The sequence below is a fragment of the Diachasmimorpha longicaudata genome, unplaced genomic scaffold, assembly GCF_034640455.1.
Source record: "Diachasmimorpha longicaudata isolate KC_UGA_2023 unplaced genomic scaffold, iyDiaLong2 ctg00000127.1, whole genome shotgun sequence".
NCBI classification, from domain to species: domain Eukaryota; kingdom Metazoa; phylum Arthropoda; class Insecta; order Hymenoptera; family Braconidae; genus Diachasmimorpha; species Diachasmimorpha longicaudata.
This window is the reverse complement of record NW_026973939.1, coordinates 17,501-25,000: the sequence shown is the minus strand read 5'-3', so window position 1 is coordinate 25,000 and position 7,500 is coordinate 17,501.

Genomic DNA, 7,500 nt, shown 5'->3' with positions numbered 1-7,500 from the left:
ATGCAAAATCGTTGTCAAGATTCTCAAACCTTAAAATCAGGCCAGCCGGCAAGTGGCGGGTGAAAATTTCAATCAATTCCCATTCCTCACATCAAACTATGCATATAACAATAGCTTTTATGCTGAATGACGGCTATCCGGCTGTCCCTATCCAAAAATTGAGAAAGCCATAAGTGTCCCTACCTACTTTGCGCCGAAGCAATACGAATCAAAAAGAACTACGAATGGGGACTTAGAATAATTTTTCATTTTTCCCAACTTTGAAAATAATCACTTGAAAAAAATCTTAGAATCCAAAGAATAGTATACTTGATCGTTCTACAAGTCGAAAATTGGAAAAATAAGTGATATTTTTGCTTGATGCTATTTTTGTCGGTATGCAAAATCGTTGTCAAGATTCTCAAACCTTAAAATCAGGCCAGCCGGCAATTGGCGGGTGAAAATTTCAATCAATTCCCATTCCTCACATCAAACTATGCATATAACAATAGCTTTTATGCTGAATGACGGCTATCCGGCTGTCCCTATCCAAAAATTGAGAAATCCATAAGTGTCCCTACCTACTTTGCGCCGAAGCAATACGAATCAAAAAGAACTACGAATGGGGACTTAGAATAATTTTTCATTTTTCCCAACTTTGAAAATAATCACTTGAAAAAAATCTTAGAATCCAAAGAATAGTATACTTGATCGTTCTACAAGTCGAAAATTGGAAAAATAAGTGATATTTTTGCTTGATGCTATTTTTGTCGGTATGCAAAATCGTTGTCAAGATTCTCAAACCTTAAAATCAGGCCAGCCGGCAAGTGGCGGGTGAAAATTTCAATCAATTCCCATTCCTCACATCAAACTATGCATATAACAATAGCTTTTATGCTGAATGACGGCTATCCGGCTGTCCCTATCCAAAAATTGAGAAAGCCATAAGTGTCCCTACCTACTTTGCGCCGAAGCAATACGAATCAAAAAGAACTACGAATGGGGACTTAGAATAATTTTTCATTTTTCCCAACTTTGAAAATAATCACTTGAAAAAAATCTTAGAATCCAAAGAATAGTATACTTGATCGTTCTACAAGTCGAAAATTGGAAAAATAAGTGATATTTTTGCTTGATGCTATTTTTTTCGGTATGCAAAATCGTTGTCAAGATTCTCAAACCTTAAAATCAGGCCAGCCGGCAATTGGCGGGTGAAAATTTCAATCAATTCCCATTCCTCACATCAAACTATGCATATAACAATAGCTTTTATGCTGAATGACGGCTATCCGGCTGTCCCTATCCAAAAATTGAGAAATCCATAAGTGTCCCTACCTACTTTGCGCCGAAGCAATACGAATCAAAAAGAACTACGAATGGGGACTTAGAATAATTTTTCATTTTTCCCAACTTTGAAAATAATCACTTGAAAAAAATCTTAGAATCCAAAGAATAGTATACTTGATCGTTCTACAAGTCGAAAATTGGAAAAATAAGTGATATTTTTGCTTGATGCTATTTTTGTCGGTATGCAAAATCGTTGTCAAGATTCTCAAACCTTAAAATCAGGCCAGCCGGCAATTGGCGGGTGAAAATTTCAATCAATTCCCATTCCTCACATCAAACTATGCATATAACAATAGCTTTTATGCTGAATGACGGCTATCCGGCTGTCCCTATCCAAAAATTGAGAAATCCATAAGTGTCCCTACCTACTTTGCGCCGAAGCAATACGAATCAAAAAGAACTACGAATGGGGACTTAGAATAATTTTTCATTTTTCCCAACTTTGAAAATAATCACTTGAAAAAAATCTTAGAATCCAAAGAATAGTATACTTGATCGTTCTACAAGTCGAAAATTGGAAAAATAAGTGATATTTTTGCTTGATGCTATTTTTGTCGGTATGCAAAATCGTTGTCAAGATTCTCAAACCTTAAAATCAGGCCAGCCGGCAATTGGCGGGTGAAAATTTCAATCAATTCCCATTCCTCACATCAAACTATGCATATAACAATAGCTTTTATGCTGAATGACGGCTATCCGGCTGTCCCTATCCAAAAATTGAGAAATCCATAAGTGTCCCTACCTACTTTGCGCCGAAGCAATACGAATCAAAAAGAACTACGAATGGGGACTTAGAATAATTTTTCATTTTTCCCAACTTTGAAAATAATCACTTGAAAAAAATCTTAGAATCCAAAGAATAGTATACTTGATCGTTCTACAAGTCGAAAATTGGAAAAATAAGTGATATTTTTGCTTGATGCTATTTTTGTCGGTATGCAAAATCGTTGTCAAGATTCTCAAACCTTAAAATCAGGCCAGCCGGCAATTGGCGGGTGAAAATTTCAATCAATTCCCATTCCTCACATCAAACTATGCATATAACAATAGCTTTTATGCTGAATGACGGCTATCCGGCTGTCCCTATCCAAAAATTGAGAAATCCATAAGTGTCCCTACCTACTTTGCGCCGAAGCAATACGAATCAAAAAGAACTACGAATGGGGACTTAGAATAATTTTTCATTTTTCCCAACTTTGAAAATAATCACTTGAAAAAAATCTTAGAATCCAAAGAATAGTATACTTGATCGTTCTACAAGTCGAAAATTGGAAAAATAAGTGATATTTTTGCTTGATGCTATTTTTGTCGGTATGCAAAATCGTTGTCAAGATTCTCAAACCTTAAAATCAGGCCAGCCGGCAATTGGCGGGTGAAAATTTCAATCAATTCCCATTCCTCACATCAAACTATGCATATAACAATAGCTTTTATGCTGAATGACGGCTATCCGGCTGTCCCTATCCAAAAATTGAGAAATCCATAAGTGTCCCTACCTACTTTGCGCCGAAGCAATACGAATCAAAAAGAACTACGAATGGGGACTTAGAATAATTTTTCATTTTTCCCAACTTTGAAAATAATCACTTGAAAAAAATCTTAGAATCCAAAGAATAGTATACTTGATCGTTCTACAAGTCGAAAATTGGAAAAATAAGTGATATTTTTGCTTGATGCTATTTTTGTCGGTATGCAAAATCGTTGTCAAGATTCTCAAACCTTAAAATCAGGCCAGCCGGCAATTGGCGGGTGAAAATTTCAATCAATTCCCATTCCTCACATCAAACTATGCATATAACAATAGCTTTTATGCTGAATGACGGCTATCCGGCTGTCCCTATCCAAAAATTGAGAAATCCATAAGTGTCCCTACCTACTTTGCGCCGAAGCAATACGAATCAAAAAGAACTACGAATGGGGACTTAGAATAATTTTTCATTTTTCCCAACTTTGAAAATAATCACTTGAAAAAAATCTTAGAATCCAAAGAATAGTATACTTGATCGTTCTACAAGTCGAAAATTGGAAAAATAAGTGATATTTTTGCTTGATGCTATTTTTGTCGGTATGCAAAATCGTTGTCAAGATTCTCAAACCTTAAAATCAGGCCAGCCGGCAATTGGCGGGTGAAAATTTCAATCAATTCCCATTCCTCACATCAAACTATGCATATAACAATAGCTTTTATGCTGAATGACGGCTATCCGGCTGTCCCTATCCAAAAATTGAGAAATCCATAAGTGTCCCTACCTACTTTGCGCCGAAGCAATACGAATCAAAAAGAACTACGAATGGGGACTTAGAATAATTTTTCATTTTTCCCAACTTTGAAAATAATCACTTGAAAAAAATCTTAGAATCCAAAGAATAGTATACTTGATCGTTCTACAAGTCGAAAATTGGAAAAATAAGTGATATTTTTGCTTGATGCTATTTTTGTCGGTATGCAAAATCGTTGTCAAGATTCTCAAACCTTAAAATCAGGCCAGCCGGCAATTGGCGGGTGAAAATTTCAATCAATTCCCATTCCTCACATCAAACTATGCATATAACAATAGCTTTTATGCTGAATGACGGCTATCCGGCTGTCCCTATCCAAAAATTGAGAAATCCATAAGTGTCCCTACCTACTTTGCGCCGAAGCAATACGAATCAAAAAGAACTACGAATGGGGACTTAGAATAATTTTTCATTTTTCCCAACTTTGAAAATAATCACTTGAAAAAAATCTTAGAATCCAAAGAATAGTATACTTGATCGTTCTACAAGTCGAAAATTGGAAAAATAAGTGATATTTTTGCTTGATGCTATTTTTGTCGGTATGCAAAATCGTTGTCAAGATTCTCAAACCTTAAAATCAGGCCAGCCGGCAATTGGCGGGTGAAAATTTCAATCAATTCCCATTCCTCACATCAAACTATGCATATAACAATAGCTTTTATGCTGAATGACGGCTATCCGGCTGTCCCTATCCAAAAATTGAGAAATCCATAAGTGTCCCTACCTACTTTGCGCCGAAGCAATACGAATCAAAAAGAACTACGAATGGGGACTTAGAATAATTTTTCATTTTTCCCAACTTTGAAAATAATCACTTGAAAAAAATCTTAGAATCCAAAGAATAGTATACTTGATCGTTCTACAAGTCGAAAATTGGAAAAATAAGTGATATTTTTGCTTGATGCTATTTTTGTCGGTATGCAAAATCGTTGTCAAGATTCTCAAACCTTAAAATCAGGCCAGCCGGCAATTGGCGGGTGAAAATTTCAATCAATTCCCATTCCTCACATCAAACTATGCATATAACAATAGCTTTTATGCTGAATGACGGCTATCCGGCTGTCCCTATCCAAAAATTGAGAAATCCATAAGTGTCCCTACCTACTTTGCGCCGAAGCAATACGAATCAAAAAGAACTACGAATGGGGACTTAGAATAATTTTTCATTTTTCCCAACTTTGAAAATAATCACTTGAAAAAAATCTTAGAATCCAAAGAATAGTATACTTGATCGTTCTACAAGTCGAAAATTGGAAAAATAAGTGATATTTTTGCTTGATGCTATTTTTGTCGGTATGCAAAATCGTTGTCAAGATTCTCAAACCTTAAAATCAGGCCAGCCGGCAAGTGGCGGGTGAAAATTTCAATCAATTCCCATTCCTCACATCAAACTATGCATATAACAATAGCTTTTATGCTGAATGACGGCTATCCGGCTGTCCCTATCCAAAAATTGAGAAATCCATAAGTGTCCCTACCTACTTTGCGCCGAAGCAATACGAATCAAAAAGAACTACGAATGGGGACTTAGAATAATTTTTCATTTTTCCCAACTTTGAAAATAATCACTTGAAAAAAATCTTAGAATCCAAAGAATAGTATACTTGATCGTTCTACAAGTCGAAAATTGGTAAAATAAGTGATATTTTTGCTTGATGCTATTTTTGTCGGTATGCAAAAATAGCATCACAGAATTTTTAATTGTAAAAAATATATATTCATATATAATTGAATGCATAAAATTAAACTAAATTCTATATAACTAATTTATAATTTACCAAGTAACCGATATTATTAATTTTTATTGATGACTTGAAACGTTGATCCTATTTTTGTTGGTATGCAAAAATAGCATCACAGAATTTTTAATTAAAAAAAATATATATTCATATATAATTGAATGCATAAAATTAAACTAGATTCCATACAACTATTTTATAGTTTATCAAGTAACCGATATTATTAATTTTCAATGATGTCTTGGAACGTTGATGCTATTTTTGTTGGTATGCAAAAATAGCATCACAGAATTTTTAATTGAAAAAAATTATATTCATATATAATTGAATGCATAAAATTAAACTAAATTCTATACAACTAATTTATATTTTATCAAGTAACCGACATTATTAATTTTCAATGGTGTCTTGGAACGTTGATCCTATTTTTGTTGGTATGCAAAAATAGCATCACAGAATTTTTAATTAAAAAAAATATATATTCATATATAATTGAATCCATAAAATTAAACTAAATTCTATACAACTATTTTATAGTTTATCAAGTAACCGATATTATTAATTTTCAATGATGTCTTGGAACGTTGATGCTATTTTTGTTGGTATGCAAAAATAGCATCACAGAATTTTTAATTGAAAAAAATATATATTCAGATATAATTGAATGCATAAAATTAAACTAAATTCTATACAACTAATTTATATTTTATCAAGTAACCAATATTATTAATTTTCAATGATGTCTTGGAACGTTGATGCTATTTTTGTTGGTATGCAAAAATAGCATCACAGAATTTTTAATTGAAAAAAATTATATTCATATATAATTGAATGCATAAAATTAAACTAAATTCTATACAACTAATTTATATTTTATCAAGTAACCGACATTATTAATTTTCAATGGTGTCTTTGAACGTTGATCCTATTTTTGTTGGTATGCAAAAATAGCATCACAGAATTTTTAATTAAAAAAAATATATATTCATATATAATTGAATCCATAAAATTAAACTAAATTCTATACAACTATTTTATAGTTTATCAAGTAACCGATATTATTAATTTTCAATGATGTCTTGGAACGTTGATGCTATTTTTGTTGGTATGCAAAAATAGCATCACAGAATTTTTAATTGAAAAAAATATATATTCAGATATAATTGAATGCATAAAATTAAACTAAATTCTATACAACTAATTTATATTTTATCAAGTAACCGATATTATTAATTTTCAATGATGTCTTGGAACGTTGATGCTATTTTTGTTGGTATGCAAAAATAGCATCACAGAATTTTTCATTGAAAAAAATATATATTCATATATAATTGAATGCCTAAAATAAAAATAAATTCTATGTAACTAATTTATAATTTATCAAGTAACCGATATTATTAATTTTCAATGATGTCTTGGAACGTTGATCCTATTTTTGTTGGTATGCAAAAATAGCATCACAGAATTTTTAATTGAAAAAAATATATATTCATATATTTAAATGTACAAAATTAAAATAAAACCTGTATAACTGATGTATAAATTATCAAGTAACCGATATTATTAATTTTTAAAGATGACTTAAATGTTGATGCTATTTTTGTTGGTATGCAAAAATAGCATCACAGGATTTTTAATTGAAAAAAATTATATTCATATATAATTGAATGCATAAAATTAAACTAAATTCTATACAACTAATTTATATTTTATCAAGTAACCGATATTATTACTTTTCAATGGTGTCTTGGAACGTTGATCCTATTTTTGTTGGTATGCAAAAATAGCATCACAGAATTTTTAATTAAAAAAAATATATATTCATATATAATTGAATCCATAAAATTAAACTAAATTCTATACAACTATTTTATAGTTTATCAAGTAACCGATATTATTAATTTTCAATGATGTCTTGGAACGTTGATGCTATTTTTGTTGGTATGCAAAAATAGCATCACAGAATTTTTAATTGAAAAAAATATATATTCAGATATAATTGAATGCATAAAATTAAACTAAATTCTATACAACTAATTTATATTTTATCAAGTAACCGATATTATTAATTTTCAATGATGTCTTGGAACGTTGATGCTATTTTTGTTGGTATGCAAAAATAGCATCACAGAATTTTTCATTGAAAAAAATATAT